General features: G+C 43.2%; 1 long non-coding RNA gene across 2 annotated transcripts; it reads left to right on the top strand.

Annotated features, from left to right (window-relative positions):
* Window positions 1-871: 871 nt before the first annotated feature.
* LOC135312057 (uncharacterized) lies at window positions 872-6,864 on the top strand. 2 transcript variants are annotated; one of them, XR_010371697.1, is made up of 4 exons: window positions 872-1,072; window positions 2,145-2,246; window positions 3,915-4,012; window positions 5,634-6,864. It is a non-coding gene; the product is annotated as an uncharacterized LOC135312057 (long non-coding RNA). The 2 variants fall into 2 exon arrangements; XR_010371698.1 differs by having other exon boundaries at window positions 2,061-2,246.
* Window positions 6,865-25,891: the final 19,027 nt, after the last annotated feature.

The following is a 25,891-nucleotide window of genomic DNA, read 5'->3' as shown; positions in this document are numbered from 1 at the left end:
TTTGGAGACGGAGCGGAAAAACCCCCAAAATAAAATCCTGGAGCACAGAGGCGAGTTCCTGGCACTGCTCCCCGTGACAGCGGCAGCGCCGGGTCGTGCCGCGGGCGGCCGGGGGTGGGGGGGGGAGACGGACGTGCCACCCACGGCCACGGGGGCGCCCCCGGTGGGGCGAACCGCCGCCGCCGCCCGGCCGCGCAACCCCCGCGCCCCGCGGAAGCGCCACCCCGGGACCCCCCGCCCCCCCTCCCGCGCCCCCACCCGCCGCCTCGCCCCGCGCCCCCCGCCGTCGGGGGTGCCGCCGCCCCGCGCCCGCCGCTGCCGGCAGGCGCGCGGGGCCGAGGAAGAAGTTTGCCAAACTTTTAGCTTTTTTTTTTTTTCCCCTCCTCCCCCCCTCGCCCCCCGCCGCTCCCCCCGTGTCGGTGGCGGGTGAGGCGGCGGCGGGCCGGGGAGCGAAGCGGGGCCGGCGGCCGCCAGCGGCGCGGCGGCAGGTGTGAGTCCGCGCCGGCCGGGAGGCTCCGGCAGCGGCAGCGGCAGCGCCGAGCGCGGCCCCCCCCCCCCCCCCCCCCCCCGCCCCGTGTCTCCCCCCGCCCGCCCTCCCGGGTCGGCACCGCCGGCCTCGGCAGATGAGCGCGGCGGGTGCCCCCGGCAAGGCCCCGTCCCCCCCGTCCCCGAGGAGCGACGCCGAAGGAGCGGGACCGACTCACTCATGGGAGCGCGGCGGGCGAGGCCGGCGACACCTCCGGCTTCCGAGGCGCCGGCGAAGTTAATTGCACTGAAGTTCAAGTTGTCTTTTCACCCATCAGGAGTGGGCGTTTAAAGGAAGGAGAGCGAGGAGGAGGAGGGGGAGGGGGAAGGGGGAGAGTCTCTCTCGCTCTCGCTCGCTCGCTCTCGCACACACACACACAGAGACACACACACAGACACACAGACACACACACACAGAGACACGCATGCACGCACGCACACACACACACACGCGCACACACACACACACACACACCCGCCCGCTCGGCTCCGCTCCCGAGCTGCCTCAGCAAGGAGGAGCCCGGACGGAAAACACCAGGGCAGCAAGGTACCGGCGTGGGGCAGCCCTGCCTCTGTCTGTCTGTGTCTGTCTGTGTGTGCGTGTGTGTGTGTGTGTGTGTGCGCGCGTGTGCCTGTGCCCCCCCCGCCCCCCGCCCGCTGCCTCCCTCATACGGTCCCCTCGGGCGGGGAGGTGCGGGCTGCCCCCGGGGAGGGGGCGGCGGTGCCGTCGGGGCGGCGGGAGGCCGGCTGCGGCCGGGGGGGCTCCGCGCCTGCTGCCGCCTGCCTGCGCAGCGGCGGGGGGCTGCGGGGGGAGGGAGGGGGGCACGGACGCACAGCGAGTGGCGGCTGGAGCGCGGCGGCTGCGCGTGTCTGTGTGTGTGCGGCGTCTCCCCCCGCTCCCGGCCCGCGTGGCCGTGGGGCTGACTTGGTGGAAGTGCCAGGGGTGGGTGTGTGTCCATCCCTGCCCACCCCCCTGCGAGAGGAGCCTGAATCCCCCTCCGCCCCAGTGTTGCATTCCCCGGGCACCGCGCCCCAGGCCCCCTCCCCTCTTTCCCCCTTCCCTCCATCCTTCCCCCGTTCCTTTATTCCCACACCTGCCCCCTGCGCTCGCCCCCCGCCGCTACTCCCCGCGCCCCAGCGGCGGCCCCTTTCAGGCAGGCACTACCCACGGCCACCAGCGATTTAAGGCAGCCGAGGCAGCGGCTCCGCGGCCGCGCTGGCGGCCCCCGCGGGACGGGGATGGCCGGGGAGGGGGGGGGGGGCGGTGCCCCCGGGTCCCTCCCGGCCCGCCCGCCCGCCCGCCCGCCGCCGCCGCCCGGCATCCCCGCTGCCCCGTCGGGGCCCGGAGCCGGGAGCCGGGCCAGGTCCCGCCGCGCATCACCCTCGGTTCTTCCGCCTGGTGTTTTTCACCTGGCACCATGTGCTCCTCGAAAACGCAGTTTGAGAACTGCCTTTATTCGGGTAACTTCTCCTTGGGGAGGGAGTTGTTCTCTCTTTTGTTTTTAAGACCTTCTTTCCCATCTTCGCTGATGCAGGATTTGGAAGTGGAGTTCCTGGAGAGTGAACCTGGCAATGAGTGCAGGTTTCCCTGAAAGCTGAGGCTCTTTCTTGTTCCCTAGGAGGCTGAGAAGAGAGGGGACCCTGGATGTCAGCCCAGTCTCCGATTTTTGTTTGCTTTGACTTTGAGAGAGATTTCTTCTTTCAGCTCTGGGAATTGACAGGTACAATTCCTGTAGGCAGCTTTGCGTGTCTCGGAAACAAGACCAAGACCATGCAGTTGATATGTCAGTGCTTTTCCTAGTTAACCAGTGGTACGTCCTTCTATTAATTGCTATAAGAAAGTGTAACCTTGTAGCACAGTTATTGAGTAATCATTAATCCATGGAGGATACACAAGCCCAAAGGTTAATAATAGGAATAACAATTAATAATATTGACCTTGCCAGCGGGGAGAGTATTTTTGTCATAGTTATTAAAAGGCACTCCTATTTATACTATGTGCAGTGGTATAAATTTGGACCCAATATGTCGAGTACCAAATTACTGCAGCAACACCAGAAATTAATTTACCCCATTATCTCTGTATTATCAGGCCTCTGACTTTTTCTCCCTTTAAAATGTATCCTCCACTACTCTCTTATTTTAAACAGAAATGCTGTGTCTTTAATCAGTTCTGACATTTCCACTAGAAAATAACATCTAGCTCTATTACACAAATAAAAATTTATTTGCCTGCAGCTGATTTGTTGTAGTGCTTTGGACCTATTCCTGTCTCAGAGAAGACTTAGCTTTTTATGCTCTTTAGGTACCACAGGGTAATAAACAGAAAGTCAGTACAAAGGGGGCATTCTCACTCTCACAAGTCGAACTCCCCACTCCCTAGAGCTGCCTCCTCACACAGCTACTCAGACTGACTGACCAGCACCCTTCTATTGTCAAAGACCTCTCTATCTCCTTTATTTGTATCACTCTTCTGACTGAATCCTAATGATAATCATGTTTCATGTCTCAGAAATCTAATAATCAGGTTACTCATTCTTATAAATTGCAGCTAAGCTATTTTGGTTAGTCGCGTTATCCCCACTTTAAAGGCAGGGAAACTGAAAACAGGAAAATTAACACATCTGCCTGAGGCCACACACGGATTTAAGAGTAGATCCAGGACTGGAACCGAATTTAGACCAAGCTCCCTCTTAAAGATCCTCAAGTGCACTATGGAAAATGCTTCTTTTAAAAAAAATTAATATAAACCTTATTTTGTATCAATTTTGTATGTTATTCAAAATACACACCCTTTTTTTTTAGATCCCATTTTGTTTTCTAAACACAAGATTTATCCAACTCTTTAAAAAGCGTGGTGATATCTTTCAACTACATAGGGCAGTTTACTTTGGAAACAAGAAACATTTAATATGAGATCATGAGGAGTAATGGGAACAGAATTGCTCGTTATTAGGTTACTGTAAACAATATGCAGTGGATGTTACGGTGTAGTTACAGGCCAACAACATATAATGAGAAGTCCGGCATTAGTATAGATAAGGTGCTATTGCTTACCTAGTGTGCATCGGTTTTCGCTGTAACGCTCCTTCAGTGCTTTCAGTATCAAAATACATAGCGTGGGTCTAAAAATTTAAAAACAATCGGGACAACCATATACCGTGCTTCAGAGTTATGATTTCTATCATTAAGCAGTGAGTTTTCCCAAGTTGTGTCATTCATGTCACTGAAGCAAGATGTATATTGCCTGCCCTTTAGCTGTGGCATGCCATCAAAGCTACATTATGGTATGACTGAGCGCAGATGGCATGCCTAAAAAGCAGGTGTACAATATAACTTTCCTATTATTGACACGTAGATATTTCCTCTTCCTCAATGTCCACCCCCAGATGTTTGCTTGCCCAACCTTCTACAGGAACCATAGAAAGTCCTGCTTATCCTGCTCAGCCCTGATGGCTGGAACTGTAGAGTCAAAACCCTATACAGAGTAAGTGTTCACATATATTTTTATGTATTTATGCTGACAGCTCCATTCTGAGCTTTTTTAAAGTCCTGGTTTGAGGGAAGTGGGTGCAGATCTCATTCAAATGATCATTCTCCAATACCATTAGCATTACCTGCCAAAAGTGAAAGTGGCATATGAATGACAATAATCCAGTCATGAATTTGTGGATTTAGAGCCTGCCAAGGAACACCAGAAATCCACATGACTTCAAAAGTACCAGGAGTTTTAGGGACTTTGAACAATGTGTAAAAGTACATTTATGCAAAGACCATCTTATTGATGACCCATCCTATAAGGACTACAGACGTAACTGATTTAAGTGAAGGACGCTTATTAACTGAAAGTATTTCTGTTCAAATATTTCTCTTGCACGTGAGGTAGTGAAAGCGGTGACTGCTAATTGAAACTATGTCAGAGGCCCTTCCTGAGGTGCCCCTTATTGAAGTGCTACTGTGACACAATGATGTGGAAATAGGATTTTGTGTGAGAAGAGCTATTGGATTGTCTGGGAAATATCATATATGCTTTCCAGTTCCTTTCAGACATGTAAATATCTTTATGTTTAGACATGAGTATAGAGGGGTGGGAAGTGAAATAGAGCGAGGAGTGGAGTGGGGTTAAAAGCATCCGCATAGATCCAGGAAACAAATAAATACATGTGGGGTTTTTTTGTCTATCCAGTGTTAGCTGGGGCTTGAAATGAAATGTTCATTATTAAGAAGAAACACTGCATGAACGTGTGCATACTTGGGAGTTATGTTGACCCATGGTTGATAGAGAAGGCCATCTTCTGCCTGAAATTACAGATGATCAACAGAACCCTCAGTAACGCTCAGATACTTATGTCGTTCCCAAGTAATATGTACCTTATCAAGTATGGTTTATTTCCAGCTTGTACTATATGGCTAATTCTATAGCAGGTAAAAACACTACCTGCCACCTAGCATTTCTTATGGTTACTTGCTTTCTTCATGGTTTGCTTTAAGCTAAGCACATCAGGAACTGAAAAATAATGTTTGAGTCTTTTTTTCCCTCTTAACACACAAAACCAGCAGCCTAAGTTTTGTAATCTATTTATATGTCAGTACTTGTGAAAATTTAAAAAAAGAAAAACAACCTGCTTACTAGGATGGTCCACAGATAGCTGTCTCAGCAGCGTGATGAAATGTTAAGACTTGGTTTGGGTAATTGTGTTCCAACTGGTATTAGCATTCTCCGTCATGGATGAAAATGGCAGTGAACAAATACAACCATTCTGGAGTGGTCTTCTCTGCATATTTTAAATGCACGTGGCCATCATCAGCTGTACCATAACTTTGTCTGATGTTTCATCTTGCTGGTGGCCTGGTGGAAGACTCTCAGATGACTTTCTGAATCTGGCTGCTGCTTTCAGTGCATTTCTGCAGTCTTTTGATTATTCTACTCTTTGTTGGTTAGACACCAATCTCCTGAGCTTAGGCTGGTGCCATCTCACTACCTGAATGTCTCTCCTGAAAATTTGTTCACTGAAATGGGAATCATGTCAATAACAACACATTAATCTGTCTGTCTCCAGACTGGCTTCAGTTTCCTCCAGTCATTCATTGAAGGTTCATGTTTCCAGGCCCTGATGCTACACAGTACAACAGTACATTCAGCTTCTCTCCAAGACGATGACTAGTTTCTGTTCCACATCTCTGTTAGAGGGGATCTTCTGATTACCTAAAGGAGTAAACTGCATCCTGTAGATTTCCTCTTAAAACTTCTGATTTACGGAAGAGAAGACCAACTTGTTGCAGGTGCATCAGTGACATCAAACTGACTTCTCTTTTGCCTGACTGCCCTGTCCATCTTCTGTCAGTCTAAAATTATCGTTTTTGAAAGGATTGAAGGAGTTGTATTAATATTTGTGTGAACTCATTTTCCTGCGCACTGTCTGTTCTTCTTCTCTCCTTCCCCTTGGTGTCTCATTCATCTTGGCTGCTTTTAAAAATTCTGTTGCCTCTAGTGAGGGACTGCCAGATTAAACCAGTGAAGAGAAACCAGGTGACTGTCTACTTTTACAAATATAGGTTGTGTATAATAAATTCAGGTTTTACATCTATGCAAATTAAATCATCATATGATTCTGACTACATGCATTTTTTATCAAATATGGCATATATTTCACAAATTATATTTAACTTACAGTCATGTTGCTATTCTGAATACCTAACTAGGAGTTACAAGGTGTGCCACTAGATCTTAGTAAACAGACTTACGAAAACAGAAGAAATAAGAGAAAAAAACCTTATTTTCTTGTACTCCTGGTAAGTCCAGTGGAATGGCTTTTCCTGCTATAGGTGGTAATATAAACACCTCACCACTGAGCTGTTTAGAGACACAAGTACATCTTGTTCTTAGAAATGTAGATATTTTTTAAAGGCCTAAACAGAACATCCCCAGAATAAGGAAGTTTGAAAGCAATGTGTCTTTGGTCTGGAGTTTACCACATCTAGTTAGTAAGGCCTTCTGCTAACGTTTCTGTCATGGAGTGGGAGACATCAGTCACAATGACAAAATAAACATTTTACTTCTGCAAAACTATATTTTCACCTCAGGAATATTGTGAAGTGAAAATAGGACTTAGCACAATTCTTCCTTCGGGGTTTATCTACAGACAGGGCAGTTTCAGTGTAAAGTCCTAAGCCCTGCAATATGATTCCCAACCATAGGTGCGCCATACTTTGAATAATCAATCTGTCAGCTGAGCTATGACAAGGATTATGCTGTGAAGGTAACAACTCAATGCTTTCAATGTTAACCATCCTCGGCAACTGCTGCTGTTTTTCCCATAAATAAAAAGATATTTTGGTGAGCACAAAGATGGCTCTGTCAATACTTGAGTTTTGGTCAATAAGAGGGTCTGGATGGCGTGAAATGTGGGACTCGGTTGGAATTTAAGCATGTGAACAAACAGGTATGGTTCAGAAAACCTCTGCTAAGCAGTTGCCTAAACCTCAAAGCACTACGTTTGCCTCTCATGATTCATGCCTTGGAGTTAGTTCCTCTTCCACCTGGGACTCCCGAGCAGCCTTTCAGGAGTGCTCATGCCCAAGTCCTCTGGACCCCAGGACCATGACAATGACATTCCTCCACCCAAGTGTCCTGGTCGGCTTGACTGCCTGGCCACGCCTGGAGCATGCCTCAGACTCCCTGACACGACTGGCTTCTTGACAAAATGCAGCAGGGTCACAGTGGTAATGATGGTACTTACTCCCAGGAGGTTTTTTTGGGTTTGATTTTTTTTTTTTTGAGGAGGGTATTGTGTGTATTCCACAATAATTTAACATAGTGAAGACAGAAATAATCCCGAGAAAACTCAGTGTGTGCCCCAGCCCTGGGAATAACCTAAACATTAGATTATGATCTAAGGAATCTTGAATTTGTTTGTGCTCAAGGGCACTGTTTCAGCAGAAGGGTCGAGACTGCCTTTTCTAAAATAACCATCAGCCTGATGGTCAGAGTCCTCCCCCGGGGTGAAAGGAGTTGTGAATTGGGGCCTTTCAAGGCAGGAGAGGTGAATCCCAAGATTGCGTGAGTGCTCTAATCACAGAGTTGTTATATAGAGGGAGATGGAAAGCCAGCTTCTCCTCCAGCTATGTTTTAATAAAACATAAGTTTTGAAGGAAAGATCACAGGAACCTATTTTCATAAAAAGAATCAGGGTGTAGATACTGAGTGGATGGAGGCATCTCTCAGACAGCCCTGGCTAGAGCCCTGTCTTTAGAGGTACCCCTCAGGTAGAGCCCTGGCTTTAGAGGGAGGCAGGATTTTACATTTGGGACAAACCTAATTTTTTCCCTGGTGAATTCCAGTCAGCTTATGTTGAGGTCAAGGCATCCTGTGCTGGCTGTTTTCCAGGCCACCCAGGTGTTTCTCCTTGTATACCGCAGGAAAGTTGCCATTTCAAAACACAACTCTGGATACCTGGTAGGGGACCATGGGCCGAAAAATAAAATGTTGGAGGACCAAAGTTTTTGGAGTGCTGGAGTCCTTTATAGGATTAGGCCATAAGCCACATAAATCAGTATCTGTTTATTCATAACAGTTGGTTTCATATTAACACCAATACTTCATATCTGCTGGTAACTGTTCTTTCAGTAGAGTTTCTGGTCCATTTTTATTTTGTATCACAAAGGACAGCACAGGAAACTTGGACTGCGTATTATTTACAATGACAATTCTCACTGTGTTTCCCATTAGAAGCTGTAATGGCCTGCATGGCTAGACACTCATATTGGTTTGACTCCTGTGGGATATAAGGTTAGAATTACATTTTAATGGAATTTAACTACATTAAAAGGAAAATACATACTAAAATTTTGACCTTTTTTTTAGGAAAAGTGTAATGATATTCAAAGATGCTTATTCCTCCTTTAAAATAATTTCATTTTACCTACTTGCAAACTTCCAAAACCAGGGGACAATATATTCCTCCAGAAAAGGTAACAACATGACAGCAGTCCAGTGCACACATTTCCCCTGCCATGGTATAACTGCTTTTGTCACGTATAGGATGTATGGGCACAGTCTGTCCCATGCATGTTTCCTTCCTCAAACCTGCTTGATAGAACTGAAGAGGAGGTTACAAAGCTGCCTTGGAACTCTTCCACTTATGATCTGCATCCTACAATATGGAATATTCTAAATATCATGGGCTTTCCCTAGCTAACAAGCTGGTTATTCTGGCTATGCATGAAGATACAGATTTGGGTCTTAATTAACATCTGTAGTTTAATCAAACCATTTATGATCCTGAGAAATCTGGACTGTAGACTTTCTGGTTTTTCTGATGACAGACAAATATCATAAACAAAAAGGAACTAAAATAATGGTTTAGTACATAAAGTGTTTGCACCAGCTATGGCTGTGGTAACTTTTGTGGAAAACTGGGAATTCTGAAGATCATATTTTTTCAGTGTCTGACAAAGGTTTTAAAGATAACAGACATGAGAATAATATATGAGGGACCTCACAAAAGTTTTTGGTGTTCAAGTTTAAATAGCATTCTATTTAATTTTACAGGGGCTAACTCTCCTGCAGTGACAATGCTGTAAATCTCCAGCTAGGCCCAGTTTTATTATAAAAGAAGTTGGTCCAAAAGAGAAAATCTGGAATAAATTGCCGTGAAAGTGGATTGGCCTGTTTAGTCTGGTGACCTAGTGAAACAGTGCAGGACTTTATAATCTTCACTGCAGACAGGTCTTCATTGTTGAAGGAAGCAGGAAGTGTAAAGAAGGTTGTAATTGCATATTTAATAAGAAATATAATAGTTGCTTTCTCCAAACAGATCTCAGACAGATTTTAATAGTGTACACACATTGAAAAGCCTCTGAAACACACCCTTCTACCCTAATTTGTTCATATACATTGATATATTCTAATGTATTTACACCCTCTAAAAATGTAGTCCGTGACGAGCATTTCTGTTGTGCTGGATTCCTCACTCTTTTTTTCCTTTTAGATTGACTATGATGCTGAGCAATATAATGGACCAAGATTCAATAAGAGAAAAAAAGGCCCAGTAGATGTGTTTATTTTGATATTTTGAAGTTTCTGTCTTAAAATAAGGGCTTATCCTTGCCATGACTATAGTGGTCAGTATTTACTGCAATGTCAGGGCCATGCCATCTTTTGTATTCATTGAAATAGTTCCAGTTGTCCAGCATGTTTTAGAAAACCCCCAAAACCAGTACTATATTTTGTTTCAGGAAGCTTCAAATTACGAAAGTACATTTGTAAAGTAGTGCAATTTTATTTTCTGAATTTGAAGTTTGTGTTACCTCTTGCATTAAACATGATCATCTTGCACTGCAAATAAACAAACATCTTGCGTTAAACTAATATCAATATAAATCTTGGTCTATATGAGGAAAAGTGGTGTCGTGCAAAGCCTGTCGTAACTACTGAATATGAAGTTCGGCAAAAGCAGACAAGACCTTCTCCTAACACATCTTTATCTTTGGTGGCTGAAATTCTGTTTTTCTTATTTCTTCATGTTCTATACTCTTGTTCTAGTCATTAGAAAACAAATAGTCGTCTTAACTGGCATTAGGTGTATGGCTTCCCATGAACCGTGGTAACTGAGGCTTGAGATGTATGACCGATTGTTTAGTTTTCATCAAAACTCCTCGATCTGTAGATCTAAGCAAAATCATGCCATAAGTTGGAAATGAGTTCTATAGTGACTGTCTTCAGCAGCTGTCCTAAATTTGTATTGTTTTGCAATGCCATGGACAGCTTCTTTCAGGACAATTGAGATCACGGATATACATTACATTTATTTCCATTGAGTATCATGTTGTAAAAGCCTTGAATTCTTCTTTCTGTGAAATGTGAAGTTGGGAAAATGCTAGCTTTTCACCTCAGCAGAATCACGCCTTCAGTTTATTTGTAGAAAAGATACACCATGGATAGCTGACTTGTAAGATCCTCCCTGATGACCTGACTCTAATAATGAGCTCAAATATGTTAAAGGTTTCAGGCTTTGTACCCATAAAGCTCATGTTTTTTTTTTTTGTTTTACTACACACACAAAAAATGCTACATTCTCTTGTAAATTTGACATTGGCTTTAGAATATAAATACTCATCTTGACTGTAACTGGTGTGAGTTCATCAAGTCGTTTCATATCTTCCACTAATCAGTCACCCCTGATAAAGGCTTCACTTGCTCAGGTGACCTATGTGTGAAGTATCCTATTTCTAGTGCCAGAAGGGTATTCAATATGATCTGTCCGATCAAGGAAGAGTAGGACAGTCTGCAGTATCTACTGATGATATTTATACAGCTGGGGTTTAGAAAGAGATTTTATAAAAAAGAATACCTGCAGAAAGAAGAAAAAGACCACTACTGTTTGCCAGAGTTCATACGATTTGTCTTTTTTAAAACCACATGTTGAGGTAAGTTGCGTCCATGCAAGCAGGAAAATGAAATCGTGGTTTGCTACTGCTTGGCAATATTCATGCAGTGAGTCAAGTCAACAATACTGAGGTTGAGAACAACACAAACCAAGGAGGTTGCCCATACAAATGATACATCCTCGTTGCTTCCTCATGAACTCTTCCATGAAATCTTGCTGCACCCATCTTGATTGCATATGCTAATCCTGGCTTCTTAATTGACTCATAACAGATTTATCTGGATTTCCAACTTCCTCTTCTCTTTAGAATGTTAATTAAAAGAAAAACGATTACACTTAAGATATTCATGACAATAACAGAGTTTTCTGCTAGAGGTGTTCAGAGCCAAATTTTGCTTTTATTTATATAGGACTATTTAAGATCAGTGAGCTTGAGTCTGTTTTGTGCTAGGGACCTTTTGATATCCACATAGTAAAAAATGGCTTTAGCAGGAATGGAAGACAGTTCATACAGCATATCTTCCAAATTTTAGGTCATACAGTAAAATTGAGAAAAAGCCCCCAGCTTTTAGAATACAGTACAATACAAGTCAAAACCCAGTTTGTTTGGATGAAAATGAGCCCAGAGGTGCTCAGGCAGACTTGTGTGTTCTCCCCCTATTACCCTAAATCAGTCACTGTCACTATTAGGCCTGCAGAAGTAGGAAAAGGAGGGCTTCAGTATTCTCCGTAAGGAATATGGAGATTTTGAGGCATGTCCCTAGCATTAACAGATAATTGTCCTTTGCTATTTCTTGTGCTAGAGGCAGAACTTGTTTACTTTTACTCAGGATTTAGGAACTCTTTAAATAATAGTAGTTAATGGTTTTTGTCATGTGAAAAAAATTATGTTTAATTAAAGAAGTAGTAGAATGAAAATGGTCTTTCTGCTTCCTTTTTTAAAAAATGTAATTCCTATTGTGGATTTGTACAGGGCTTTTTTTTGTTTTTGTTTCTTCTTAGCAAGGCACTTTGTAGTCATAGTCTTGCTTGGTAACCCACCATATTGTTGTTGGTGGTTTGTTTTTTTTATATTCAGTAGATTAAATCGTACTATCCTATTTGGGATCTTCCCACCATTACAGCTTTTGCCACCCATAACCTTATTTTATGATCAAAGGGGAAATAAAGGGAAAGCAGTAATGTTAATAGGCTTTCCCATGCAGTCTCTCTGGGAATGGTCTTTTTATAAGTGTCTTGAACTTGACCTCTTCAGAAGGCCCAAAGGTCCAACACACATTTTTAAAGTTGCATTTAAATTTTAATATTTTTATTCTGTGAAGCCATTTAAAACCTGGCCCTCAAAACACAAAGCATAAATCTTTCAGGACAGTCATACAGTAAAATTGATGTGTGCGGAAGAGAAGTTCCGGAAAACCCCTGAAGCTCTGTTGCTTTGCTTTTCATGTCGTTTTACAGATACGTTCCCTACAACACTACCAAATAATCAAACAAAATCCAATGAATAATATTGTGATTTCATCACTCTGGCATTTGAACTTGCAAATACAATTTAGCAATGAATTAGGAGAGGAAAAGTTTTGCATTGCCCCACCCTCATTATAAAAATGTTCTTCAGAGCCAAATATTTGAGGCATTAGGAAGATTTACAGTAATAATATAAGTAGCTATAATGAACTTGGGAACAAGGGAGTCTTGTAAGAGATTCTCAGAATGAGACAGAGGTTTTGTAAGCAATTCTATCAACACGAAACAAATATTTAGGAAGATTGTCTTCTCTTAGTGAGTCTGTATAGTAATTGTAGTGCTAATAGGAAGTATATGATTTGGATATGAGAAGATACGTATCTCTGAGTCCATACAACTTGTTTGTGTGGGTGAATCTAGTTCTCATTAAAGGTACTGGTTTGACTGTCCTGATTGCTGCAGTCTTCTTTCCATGAAAATAAGTCAGCTTTGTCACCAGCTATGCAAGGTTTCCAGCCATCCCTCAGTTCATCTGAGGGCAATCTCTTCTGTCTGCAATCTCTTTTTTTTTTTTTTTTTGCATGGTCATCAAGGCAGCCAGATGCGACAGGTCAATTTGATAATACACTTGGAAAGGAAAAGAGCACTTGTTAATTGATTGAACTTGACCCGTAGGTGGGGGCCACAACGTTTCCCATCACTGTAATGTCAGTGTGCACCCTCCAAGCTTGGCAACACACATAATTCCTGTTTAATTTTCCTTCGTTTACTTGTGCAACTCTCCTAGCTCCAGTTCCTAAATCCAAATCTCTGACCATACCAGAACACAGGAAAAACTGGTGAACAGCAAAAGGCAAGGCATGAGGGAGGCAGGCGAGAGTGGCTACTGGTCACCTCTGGCACATATGCCCTGACACCCCTGTTCAGCGTCCTGCTGCAAAGGGAGAGGCAGGGATGGACTGTGACCTCTTGTTCCTGACGCTCACCCTGGCTTCCCATGTGCGAGGCTGAGCTGAGGATGTGGGCACAGAAACAGGGAATCCCGTTGAAATTGCTGGAAAAAACCTCTCATTAACTTAATGAGATTTGGAACATTACAAGGGAACTCCAGCTGGAACCAGATCTGAACCTGAGTGCGAAACATTCCTGAATATCCTACCACAAACTTGTTTCAAGAAGAATATGTGCTCAGACATACAAATGGCTAGATTCTGATCTCAGTAACGCCAGCCTGAGTCTCTTGACTCATAAACTGCACTCAGAGGACTAGCCCTGAAGACTATAAAATGAAGACGCACACATGCCACAGGAGATTGCAAAAGGAGGGCGGAGCTATGAAGATTTAGCCACACACCTTGCTGGAACATCTTAAGACAGGTAGACCTGGCAGCAGTTGGCTGAGACGGGGCTTTCATCCTGCATAATCACTACTTTCCGTAATTAAGTGTAGAGTCTGACTGGGTTCACACTTCATTGTGCTGTAGTCTAGCTACGCTCAGATCCTCAATACCAGACTTCTTGCACTGCTCTCGAACAAACACACTTTGCTTTCATTTCTTTAAGATAAGTAGGTGAGCTGCCATGATTGTTGGGCTTCTTGGGGGGAAGAGGGCTGTGAATATCAAAAAGATAGATGGAGGTGAGAAGAAACAGATTCTCCCTCCACTATAACATAATAAGGCAGCAGACTGGGCTCAAAATAGGCAGAGGAAGTGCCCAATGACCCAAGTGATGACAGACTTGGTGGCATTCTCCTGCGTGTATAGAAGACACTTGTTTTGTCCATATGTCTCCATAGGGTAGCCAAAAAAACACTGTAGTCTTCCCATGGAGTGGTATTCAGACTACAAGTTTAGTCTGAAAGGGAAAGCTAGTCTGTTTCCATCTAGTTTATAAACTTCTGCAAAATGTCAGTAGAATAAAGATCACTGCATTAACTAGTCTGTATTCTTTTCCATCTGTGGAAGTACCAAGAGGTCTCACTTCAATCAAAGTTAATGTGAGTTTTCCTGGAAAAAGAGTTGGCCCTTGATAGAGCTTTGTCTTGTCACCTATTTAAGAGTATTTTCATTATTTTCTGATTACTTAGCCAGCATTGCCAAATTTAACTTTTCTTTATTAAGTAATTTAATACTCAGAGCTCACAGAAAACTTAACATGTCACCCATCTCTTTCATTTTAAATGATTCAAAGCAAACTCCATTTCTTAAAGCAGATCCTTTTTTTTGCATTGCACATCTGAACTTGCAGTGAGAGAGACTAATACAAAACAAATAAAAACTTTCTTTTTTGAAACTTTGAACAAGTTAAAACACATCCAAAACTCTATTCGCAGTAATTGATACTAATTAAAATGCTGAAGCTGCATTAACAAGAAATGAAAAGGAATATTTTGGGTCTTATCTTTTGCAACGTGAATGTTTTTCATGCTCAGCTTTTCATAAATGTGGAAATATTATACCTTGTATTATTTCCATGGTAAATGCTATTGCTGTTTGGCATTTTATGGGGTGTGGTTTATAATTTTATTAACACCATCTGTTGTTTAAAAGATAATATAGAATGTTTAAAAATTACCAAAATGCTGGTGTACACAGAATCAGGAACAACATTTGCAGTTTACTCTTTGCCTGGCAATTTATCTGCACATAAAGCTGATTCATATTGAAGCCAGTTGAATTTAACTCCTTATAGTTCATGTGATGCTTTAAATATCTCCACTGGACTATGCATTAAATAGTATTAGTATCATGAACACATTCTGTATCTAAAACAGCCTTTGCTGGCAGATCTTGAAAATGCTAAAGGGTAAGGAGGGAAATGAAAGGCCATATTATGAAAGGACTAAGGACCCTGAAGATCACCTTTAAACAGAATTACATGTCTCTAAAAGGGAACGGCGGGCCAGCAAGACGAATGAGGAATGGATTTGTTTGCATGACTTATGTTTCTGCTAGAAACGCTTAGAGACATCTAAAGGCAAAAAAGAGTTTTTAATTACTGAATAAACCTTTTTTCCTGAAGCTGAATGGAAACACAGCATCATGGGCAGGTGGTTTTACACATGTCACTCCACCCACAGCCTGAGAACAGAGCCAGTTAAAATACAAAGGCAGGAGAGGTCATAAATACAGGAGGTAAGGGATGCTTGAGTGAACTTGGAGGAAGATCAGCAATAAAAGACCAGGAGAGATGCTTGTGGTTGGCCTGTTTCTTGGCCAGGTGGAGAGCTATTTCAGCTTTGCTTAACAGGCAAACCATCATGGTCTTCTCTGATCTTTATCTATTACCTAACTGCTTAAAATAAATAGCCATTGCATTCAGGGAAAGAGACAAAACACTATTAGATAAGAGTTTGCCAGTCATGATTTGACTCTTTGGATTTATGGGGCAGAGACAATTGTTCTCTTCTGCTAGAGATGTACAAAAAAGAAGACACTTCCCATCATGATCCCACAAAATAAAATCCGTAACACTTTGGCTTCCAGCTACAGATATCCTATCTGAAGAGTATGTTGAGGAGGACAAGTCCCCTGTTACCAAGGAATGGAAAAGCCATGCCAAGGAAGGGCCCATCAGCCTGCTGCTGGCTGCCGAAACAAATGTTTTGGACTGAGAAAAACTGCACTTCAAACTAACAAGAACCCAGGTGACATTTTATTTAACTTGAAACCATAACTTTATCTATAAGGAAAAATGGCCTAACATAGCTATTCCAATGGGGAAAAAAAAAGTTCCAGCTATTCTCCTACGGTATTCATTTTCTGGGGTAAAAATCCCAAAACTCAAGCAAAGAGACAAAAACTCTGGCATGGGTGTATATACTTTATCTTGGAATTAGGCTGATTTTTATTCTAGAATAATTATTCCACTCACAATGCAGAGTAATTATTCCCGAATAAAGTCTCTTTTTTTATTGCAATGAAGTGTCCACAGGGAGCTATCACAGAGTAGTTATCCCAGAATTGCTATGCTGCTTAACTTCCCCCGTGTAGACAAGCCTTAAGAAATCATATCCAAAAGAAGATCAAGCCGGAAAAAAAAAAGTGTCTGTGCATGTGTTACAGCATAAAGTGTGAGTGCTAAAAGTTATACATTGTAATGTAGATGCTGTAAACCACACATTTATCCCGGGAAGGTACCCAGTAATAGCAGCAGCAAAGGCTTTTGTGGAAACGTATAATAAGAATTCACACCTTTTCTTTTCATTTAAAAGTTACTTTCAAATATTTCAAATTGAGCTTTTGTCTTTATTCAGTGGAGATGCACTATTTAATAAACAATTTTATGGTATTCCCTCTCTGGACCTGCTGGGAAGCTGTGATTAACAGCTGTGTTCAGCCTTGTGGAATATGGTAGCCCTGGTACAGTGCTGGGTCATAACTCCTTAAATGAGCTGAAATGCTAGACCTTTGGCATGTGCCTCAACAGCAAATTAAATTCAAGGGTGAGAATGAGGAATGTTTTATTAGCTGAGCTGGTACACCTCCTATTATATTAATACTTTACTGAGATGCATAGTGCAGTCCACCCTCTCTCTTGCTTCAGGCTGAGTAATGTATAGTTGTAACTGTATTCATTATGTTTGGGTCATGTTTTCATGCTCTCGGAACTTGTTAAAAAAACCACAAAACACTATGTATAAGTCACAAGACTCCTGGAGTTTGTGGTCCTGGGCTAGAGTTTGACTATCCTGCCACTTTATATCACTCTCAAGGCTTCCTTAACTGTGGGGGGCCCAGACAGGATCATCTCCTCTGAACTCCTGTCATATCCTCATGACAGAGGTATCCTTACGGTATCCGTGGAATGTCCCAATCTCATCCCTGGGGCATACTGTGTGTGTGACATGCTGTTGGACTTGTCCCCACTCCCACAGCTGCTGTGGTATCCCTGGCAAAGCTCGTCTAACACTTGGTCCCACATGTGGCCCAGCACCAGGGGCCCTGCCCACCAATATGATCTAAGGCACACGTGTTGCAGGCAACTCACACAGCTGGGGAAGGCAGGGAGGAGGAACATAAAGTTCAAGCATGAGGTAGAAAGTGCTAGTTCTGTTGGGAGCATCAAAACAGGTCAACAAGGCATCATATCTACCATCCAAGTCTCCCTGACAAGCACTGACATTAACCCCGTGCCTGGTGTGCAGCACCTGGCTGGTGAAAGCTGCCGCCTTGACCCCAGGTCTGACATTTCTCGGCTGCTCTGTGTACGTATCACAAGCCAAATGATGCTACGGTGGCCTCCCAAGGCAAGGAACGACCGACCCTGTGCCTGTAATTTTGGGATAGGTGGAGGAGCACCACTGTGTTTTGCTTTTCTTTTTCTTTCTTTTTTTTTTTTTTTTTTTGCCTGGAGCAAGCAAGTCGCCCATCCCAGAGCAAAGGCTGGTGGGCACTGTCTTCTGGAAGGTCACCAGGTAGCCCTCCCCAGATCGGGGGAGAGCAGCTTGTCGTTTGCAAACCCACCGGCCTTCCAAATCCAAGCGACTGCAGGGGGAGAGTGAGCTCTGTAAGGTCTCTGCCAAGCCTTGCCATGACCTTAGGTGCTGCCTCAGTGGACACAGCTCCGGCAAGGGGAAAGCCATGTGCAGCACCATCTGGGCTCATGCTGGCGAGGTGACCCTCCCTCCGGCGCTCCGGCTGCGGACACCTGTGCCTCTGTCTGCCTCCAGAGCCCCAGCCCCTGCTCCTCTCTCAGGTCTCGCCCCAGGAACCGCTCAGGCATCTCCCTCCGTCTCTTTTCTGCAGATAACGGTGGCGAGCTGCTGTCTGTCTGCCCCAGCTAGTCCAGAGCTCGGCAACACGGGCATTCGGGATGTGGATCTCTGTGGCCCCTGTACCAGGATGGTGATGTCTGTGCAACCTCCTGGGACTCTGCTCACTCCTGCAGCCACATAGTGGGTGTAGGCACCACTGGGGAGCGGCTCATCTCCTGCCACCACAGGAGACCTACAGCCCTCCACAGCTGCCTCAGAAAATGGGGGGAAGTTGGCCTTAATGTGCCTTTGACTTAAGTGAGTTTGAAAGGACACCCTTAGCAAGTAGGAATAAACAATATTCTAATAATCAGTATTGAGAAGAATCTCTCAAATCCTGTAGGGCTAATTTCTTCAATACAGGAACACTCTTCCTCATTTCTTGTTTGGGGAAATGCGGAAAAAAATCACCCACTAAAAACCAGGGTTGGGAGGGACTGTTTGTTTTTGTGAGTCTTCTAGCTCTTGTTGTGTTTTCATCTTGCTCAGCAGGACTGCCAGACCTTTCCCTTCGCGTTCTGATACGTCGTCTTTGTGATTTGGATGCAAACAGTAATTGCAGAAGCATTTGAATTTTTGAAAAACATGTTATGAACTTTTTCTTTTAGAATTGTCAGTAATGTTTGGGCTCAAATTTGAGAGCTGGCTGATGAATCCCATGCTGGAGTGATATTATTCCTATTTTTTTGGCACAAGATACTTGTTCCTATTGCTTTCAACTGTTTTCAGTCTGGAAAAATAAATATTTGTGCTGATTCTGATAATCAGCTTGTTCTTGCACACTTTCTTAACTATATAGCTAAAGGTAATCTTGTTACCCCTTCAAACACCACGAGAGGATGTCACGGTTAATGCCTTTGCAATAAATGGAGCAGTCTGTCCACAAACCACGGAGGTATTCCCATATTGGCTTGCACTTCATTTACGTTTTTCATGGTTTTTCTTCCTGCAATCCTGATCATTAATGTTAGCAAAATGAGCTATGCTACAATCCAGGCCAATTACCATGTTTAAACACTCATTTTAAGTAAGAGTAGTGCTGTTTAAAACCATGTCAGCAGGTCGCACGCTAATGGGAATATAACTCACCTTTTTACTCTGTAACGCTTGTATTACTGTCCACTCAAACCCTTCTCTGTCGTGTCCTATATACTTCACCTTATTACGAGGAGCCTGCCCTCGGTCTATCAACTGTTGCGACTGTAATAGTAAGAATGTTAATTATATAGCCATGACTTCCCTTGTCTTGTTTTCCCTTAACTTCAGGGTTTCTTTGCCACATCTTTCCAAATCTAAAATCTGGGGGGAAAAAAATTAATAAACACTTTTCTTTGTTTTAAAGCTTGTTTCTTTTTGTTCTGCTATATGTAAGGGACTTACAACATTCTGACACCTAAGAAGTCTGGGTAGTGCACAGACCAGCAAGATAATACCTGCTGTGGTTTTACCTTGCATGACTGAGGGAAAGGTCTTTTGCTTCCACCATATTCTCTGCATTTCTGTAGGGGGCTCATTTTGTGAATGTAACTTGTGAACTTGTGTTGGGATTCATGTCCCCAACATTCATTTGCAGAGATGTGCAAAGCAATCAGCCTGACATCTCTGGCTCTCCAGAGATGCGTCAAGGGGATAGGGGTTGGTGTATACGGAATGATCTTGGCCTCCTCAAGTGCCGTATGAGGATTGCAACTGAGACTATGTTACTTTTTTTTTTCTGCTTTCAGAGGATGTGGCTGGTCTGAATCCTGTTTTGATCCTGAGATGAAATGGGAAGAAAATTCGTCCTGCTTTTTCAAAGTAGGGAATGACAAGTGAAATAGGTGGACAGGAATCAAGTGGTTATGGGCCTCATGCTACTCATGCCAGTTCTTAAGTTGTCCTTGTCACTTCATTTAAAAAAAAAGCAAACAAAAGCAATCAACCTTAATTAAAACACTGATGTTTTCCTGAAACAGTGTGTTGCCATGTAAATCTACAGGCCCAATGACAGTTACACAGGCTGCCCATGTAACACAGCTGTGTGGAGACACCACAGTCCCTATGGACTGTCAGCTACAGAGCTAAAAATGGGATTAACCCTAGCATGGCATCTCGTGTACAAAGAAGTATATTTGTTTTGGTGGAATGTGTGTGATCCCCTTTATTCCTTATTACTCTTAATGTTTTACCTCCTGATACCGAGGTGTATCAGAGTATAAAAATAGGTCTCTTTTGTGCACTGGATACAAACAGAATCAATTTAAATGTGCCATTTTGCTCTCACTGATCCAACAAAAAGTCCCTTAAGGTTTAGGTTTATTAAGTGTGTGAACTTTACTCCAGACCCATGGTGCTGACATCTCTGTATGATTCATAAAGAAACGTTCTGTTTACACATCAGTGTGAGCCTCAAGAAGAAGAGTTTAGACGTGGCTTGAAATATAGGACAGAAATTTGATGTAATAATGAAAAGCATTTTATTTTCCCATAAAGTAGAAGATACAAGGTCAGCAAGTGAAATATGAATATGCATATTACTATCAGTGCTTCACTCGGGCTTCCGATCCAAAGCTTTTGTTCAGAGGCTTGCGACTCATCTATAAATATTTACCAAGGTGGCAAAATTGGCACTTGGTACTTAAAAGAGGAGGGTTTTCTAAACAAACATTTTATCAGAAGAATAGGTGTTCTGTCTTGAAGTTTTGTGAAATGATATATGAAATTTCTACTCTGAGGTGGAGTATCCTGATCCAGAACATCCATAGGACTGCAAGCAACAAATGCCGAAATGGACAGTTTTGCATTTCATTTTTTAATTTGTTTTTAAACCAAGCTTGGGTCAAAAGTGATTTCAAAGAAGAAAATAACCAGCTTTCAAATACTTAAGAATAATTAAAGCATAATTCTACTGTATTTTCAGGACAAAAATATATGTGTTATAATAAATCTCAGAAGCGTTATTTCACTTGGAAACACATTTGAAAGAACTGTGTGTTCTCAGAAGTGTAGTCACATTAGAAGTAGTTCATTAAAATGGTTCTAACTTTTTGAAGCGTGTTAAGTCTGCTGTATCTATTCATGTGAGGTAAAATTGCAGACTGAAAAACTTGTAGATGTCTGATAGTACAGAAGTTACTGTTGTTATAAATCAGTCTTTTCTGTGGTTAAATGATAGGGTGGAGAAGGGTGAGGGTGAAGCCAGTAACTATCTTTCCTCTCCATCTAATTTGAGGGAACCTTAAAAGATGAATGAGAATAGGATTTTCTTAATTTTACAGCAGCTCCACAGCTCTCTGAGTTTAACTGCCTTTTTCTTTTTTTTTAAACTTTCTGGTAACGGAGACCTCCATTGAGATAAAGCAATGTGTAAGATACTGCCTTTTCAGAGGCAGCGTGCTCCTAGACTGAAGAAGCAGGATTTCCAAGCTGCGTCAGATGCTGTTTGGGAACAGAATCCTGCCTCTCTCTGCTCTGCCTCCCATATGTCGGCTGCTCGTGTTGTAGGACACTAATGAACACTAATGGACCTTAATGATAAGGAAGTTCTGCTCAAACCAAAGATATACATGGGGCAGCACCACCTCTCTCCACAGCAGGACAACAATCAGAATTGATGTGCAAATGGCCACTGGCAGATGCTTGTTAAAGATCGATGACTTTATTTTTTTTTACCTTTTCTCATGTTTTTTATTCCTTCAAAATTTTTTTGGCAGGCTTTGGTGGCTTTCTAATTTTGAGAACAAAATGTAAATAGGAGATGTATCTCTTAATTGCAGGGCTGCACATCCATGATCCTCACTTTTAAAGAACAGCATGTGGCCAACTTCTCTGAATATAAAAATTTTTACTTAGGTGTCTCTTTTTGGGAAGATGTAAGAGCCATGATCTGTGAAACCACATTCAGGAACTGCCTAAATTTTTAATATATTTTTTTCTCCATCTCTAATAACTTTTTTTCTCCACATCTATATATTTATTTTTTAACTGCTGTGGAGCATTTGGACAAATAGTAACATAATGTTTACATTCTAGCAGTGATATGTGGCCTCAGTCGAGGATCAGGGCTGGATGATGGTTTCTTTGCAAACTGTTTTGTTTCTGTTAAATTAATAGGAAAAAGATTATTCTGGCCCAGCAAGTTTATAATCACGGTCTACAACAGGATACAACAAGGGGCTGAGGCAGATGAAGAGGCAGTAAACATGTCAAGAGGAAGAGGAGGAGGAGGAGGAGGAGGAGAAAAGCATATTTTTTCCATAAGAAGGAGTAATTTCCACCCTTCACCTGTTTGGTCACTGTATCTTCTACTATATAGATTCCAGGAAAGATTATTTGCAAGTGAGTCCTCCATCCTGCAAACACCTGAACAGGTGACTAAAACCACACATTAGCTTTAGAGGACTGAGGATCCAGGGCTTTACGCTTTTGTAACTTCAGCCTCATGTTTGGTTCTGTTTTTCAATTACCTTCTTGTCTGGAGTCATAGTGACAAAATAGCAGTCAGGGACTTCTGCTTTTATATTTACAGTAACTTTGAGTGATCATATGGGGACTCACACAGGAAAGCATAACTTACTTTGAACCTCCTACCCTTTCCTCATGTATGGCTTAAAATAAGTAGGCACAGTTATCAAACTCTTGTCAGGACTTGTAACTTGTCTGCAATAACAAGGTTAACCAGCAATAGCAGTCTATGCTCTGTGGTTGCATGCCAGTAAAACACTGACAAATTGAAAACTGTAATGAGAATAAACACATTATGAATATACCAAGCACATTGACACTTTTACATTAGGAACTGCGGTCATGGTAAGCTGCCTTGTCCTAACCAACCCCTGCCTTTTGAAATAGGGCCCCATTTTAAACTTATCATGTGCTCTAAAACAGTGGTAATAAATGTGTCCCATGTGCCATAACCCTAGGTTTTCAAGACATGGTTTAAAATGATTTGCCTGCTTGGTGTATTCCAGTAAACAAGATTGAAAGTTAATAACAAGAATGGTTCCATAAATGAAAACATAAATTGTCATGCAGCTGAATAGAGTTATAATTTATAGGCAACCAGAATCTTCAAGCAATAATTGTTCTATTATTTTTGTTTGGGTTTCTTTTAGTATTTTTATTTTTTTGTTCTTGCAGATATGATTTGGCATGTGTTGATTAATAAAGCATGCACTGAAAATCATTTTCTGGCAATGAATTCTCCTAAAATGAGCTCACTGATGTTTTGCAAATCATGTAGATGATTCTAAAGACAGAAAAGTGGGACTTCCTGGTTTGGTATATAGCACGTATACATGTGGTAAGGATGTGAAAGAGTGGGTTACTACACCGAGGCTGAGAGCTATAGGTTGAAATTTGGTTCTCTGCCTGTAGAAGTGGAGTGAATGGTGTCTGATTCCCCTTCGCCACACGTATTGTTTCGGAGCACAGAGCAGCGCAGTCGCAAGCAGTCGGTGCAGTGGGCAGCCCTGGCACGGAGAAGCACAGCTCTCAGCAAGCAGGTGTGTCACAGTCAGGAGCAAGCTACATTGGCAGTGCTGTGCAGGGAAGTTTGCACAGCGATTGCCAGCACTGGCTGGAGCAGTCATTATCTTTCCGCTTTGCATGAGCCTTCTTAACGTCTGTTTAATTTCCTCCTCCTTCCTACCCCTCCAACAGGTGAGGTTTGGCCGGTACCTGTAGGGGACATGTCATGCAGGAGAGGAACGGCAGGGTAGGAAGGAAACTCTGGACCCTGGAGTAATTCAGGTAACCCAGAGTGATGCTGCCAGTAGCTGGAAACGAGAGTGAGTGCTTTTGAGTCTCCAAAGCTGTTTGTGTTGTGGAAGATCTGCTCCCAGCCGAGCCCTGGCATCTGTGCAGGACCTGACAGGCTGCCTTGTGGGTGTCCTAGGCAGCCCGAGAACTAGGGCACTAGCCTTTGTTGTCACTCAGATTTGGGGAGCAGGATGTCAAAAAGGCAAAGGAAGGAGGTGGGGCCATAGACCTATTATCCTTCCTTATCAGCCTATGGAGCAGGGCCAGTACCTGAGGGAACAGTGTTGAGCATGATTGCTCACCTCCCATGGAGAGAGGGTGCATGCCTTGAGATTGTAGCTGGGTGGTTTTACTATCCTGCCAAAAATTCAGAAATTTCCCTCTTTGTATCAGGATGAAACAAGTGTTCTAAGGTGACTCTGGAGAAGCCAGTAACCTAGAGGTTATTAGGACACTCACATGGAAGACAGAGACCCTGCTGCAAGCCCTGATTTTGCTTCATTCAAATCAGACATTTGAACCTGCCAGAGGCCGTGTACAAGGGATGTCCCCTTTCCACCACCCTAGCACTTTTTCAAGGGTGGGATTTTCCCTACCCCTCTGCACAAATCTCTCCTCCACCCTGTGTGAATTGTTTAGGCATCAGAAGGGAGGCCAAGCACAAGAGGTGGCACACCAGCCTGGATTAAGACAGTCTGAACCTGCAAGCTCAGCATCAGGCAAAGTTTTGTCATTGCCTCACTTCAATAAAGTTCCCTCCTGGGGAAAAAGAGGTGATAGCAGAGGGAAAAGGACCTCACCAGTCCCCAAAAGTAGACTCAATCCCATCTTAGTCTTGATGGCAGGGGTGATGGGTGGCCAACACTGAGAGGATGTGCATTTGAAAGGGTGAACAGGCAAGGCTGCCTGCCTCTGTAAATGCTTTCTGAGGGTTGTAATTCTGTTGCCTAACTTCAGCGCCCTGAACTAGCTCATGCAGGTGCCTACATTTTCCTGTGGGCTATATAGAGAAATTAGGCTCTTGGGTCAGTTGCCTGAACATAGGAATCTAGTGCCATTTGAGATACCCTCATATCAGCTGCCTGGCTTGCAGCTGCTGTAGCAGAAGGGCACAGCTGTCCTGGAGTGCCTGTGTTATACCTGTCAGCTTTGGGCTGATATCTTGGCTACCCTGAATTATTCCAAGCACTTGATGCTTCATCCTGGACAATGCAATTGAATCCTGGGCTCCTACTTCTAATTACCTTGAATTACAACTGGCCTAGATGCCTGGAGTAAAGCATGCCTATATAGGTGGTGTGACAATCTCCTCTCTCTCCGGGGTCTGAGCAGATTAGCTGGCAGCCCAAATCTTGCAGACCCGGCACCCTTGGGAAGAGCACAAACTTGGTTTGGGAAGCTCATGCAGGAGCTCCCATCAACACTGGGCTCTGCTGGCAGAGGTCAGATGGCAGGACTTATATCATGTTTCCATCCAATCTCTTCTCACTTTCTGGTTTTATTCTCTCATCTCTCCCTGGTGATTGATGACTAGCCTCATCTGTCATTCTGGGCTGAAGCTTACATTAATGCAGTTTCTTGGATCACCTTCAGAATTGGCTTCTTCAATAGAAATATGGTATTTGCTCCTTTTCCAGTCAACAGCCTTAAATGCTTTCCATTTTGGTAATTTACAGATTCGGATGGCATTGAACTGGCTCTTGGAAAATACTAAATAAAACAAATAAAAGTGTTGAAGTAACAGTATTAATTTACTCATTTTGCCTTCCCCAGGGGTTAAAGATGTAACAATGCTCCAGAATAATTTTCTTTTGAGTGAGCTGAGCTTCAAGCTTTTACCCCAGGAACGACTTTCCTAAGAAGACTGAACTGTTTTAACTACTGGTTGTCAGGTCATCTGCCATGTTGATGTATTTGGCACACTTGTAATCTTCGTTGCAGCTAAAGAAAACTTTTTCAGTGATTCTTTGCTTTTCTACAGCACTACCTTTGGCTAGTCTTAGTAGCCAAGCTA

The sequence above is a fragment of the Phalacrocorax carbo genome, chromosome 2 (genome assembly GCF_963921805.1).
Source record: "Phalacrocorax carbo chromosome 2, bPhaCar2.1, whole genome shotgun sequence".
Lineage (NCBI taxonomy): Eukaryota > Metazoa > Chordata > Aves > Suliformes > Phalacrocoracidae > Phalacrocorax > Phalacrocorax carbo.
The sequence above is the reverse complement of the archived record's forward strand: the minus strand, read 5'-3'. Positions and strand labels throughout refer to the sequence as shown.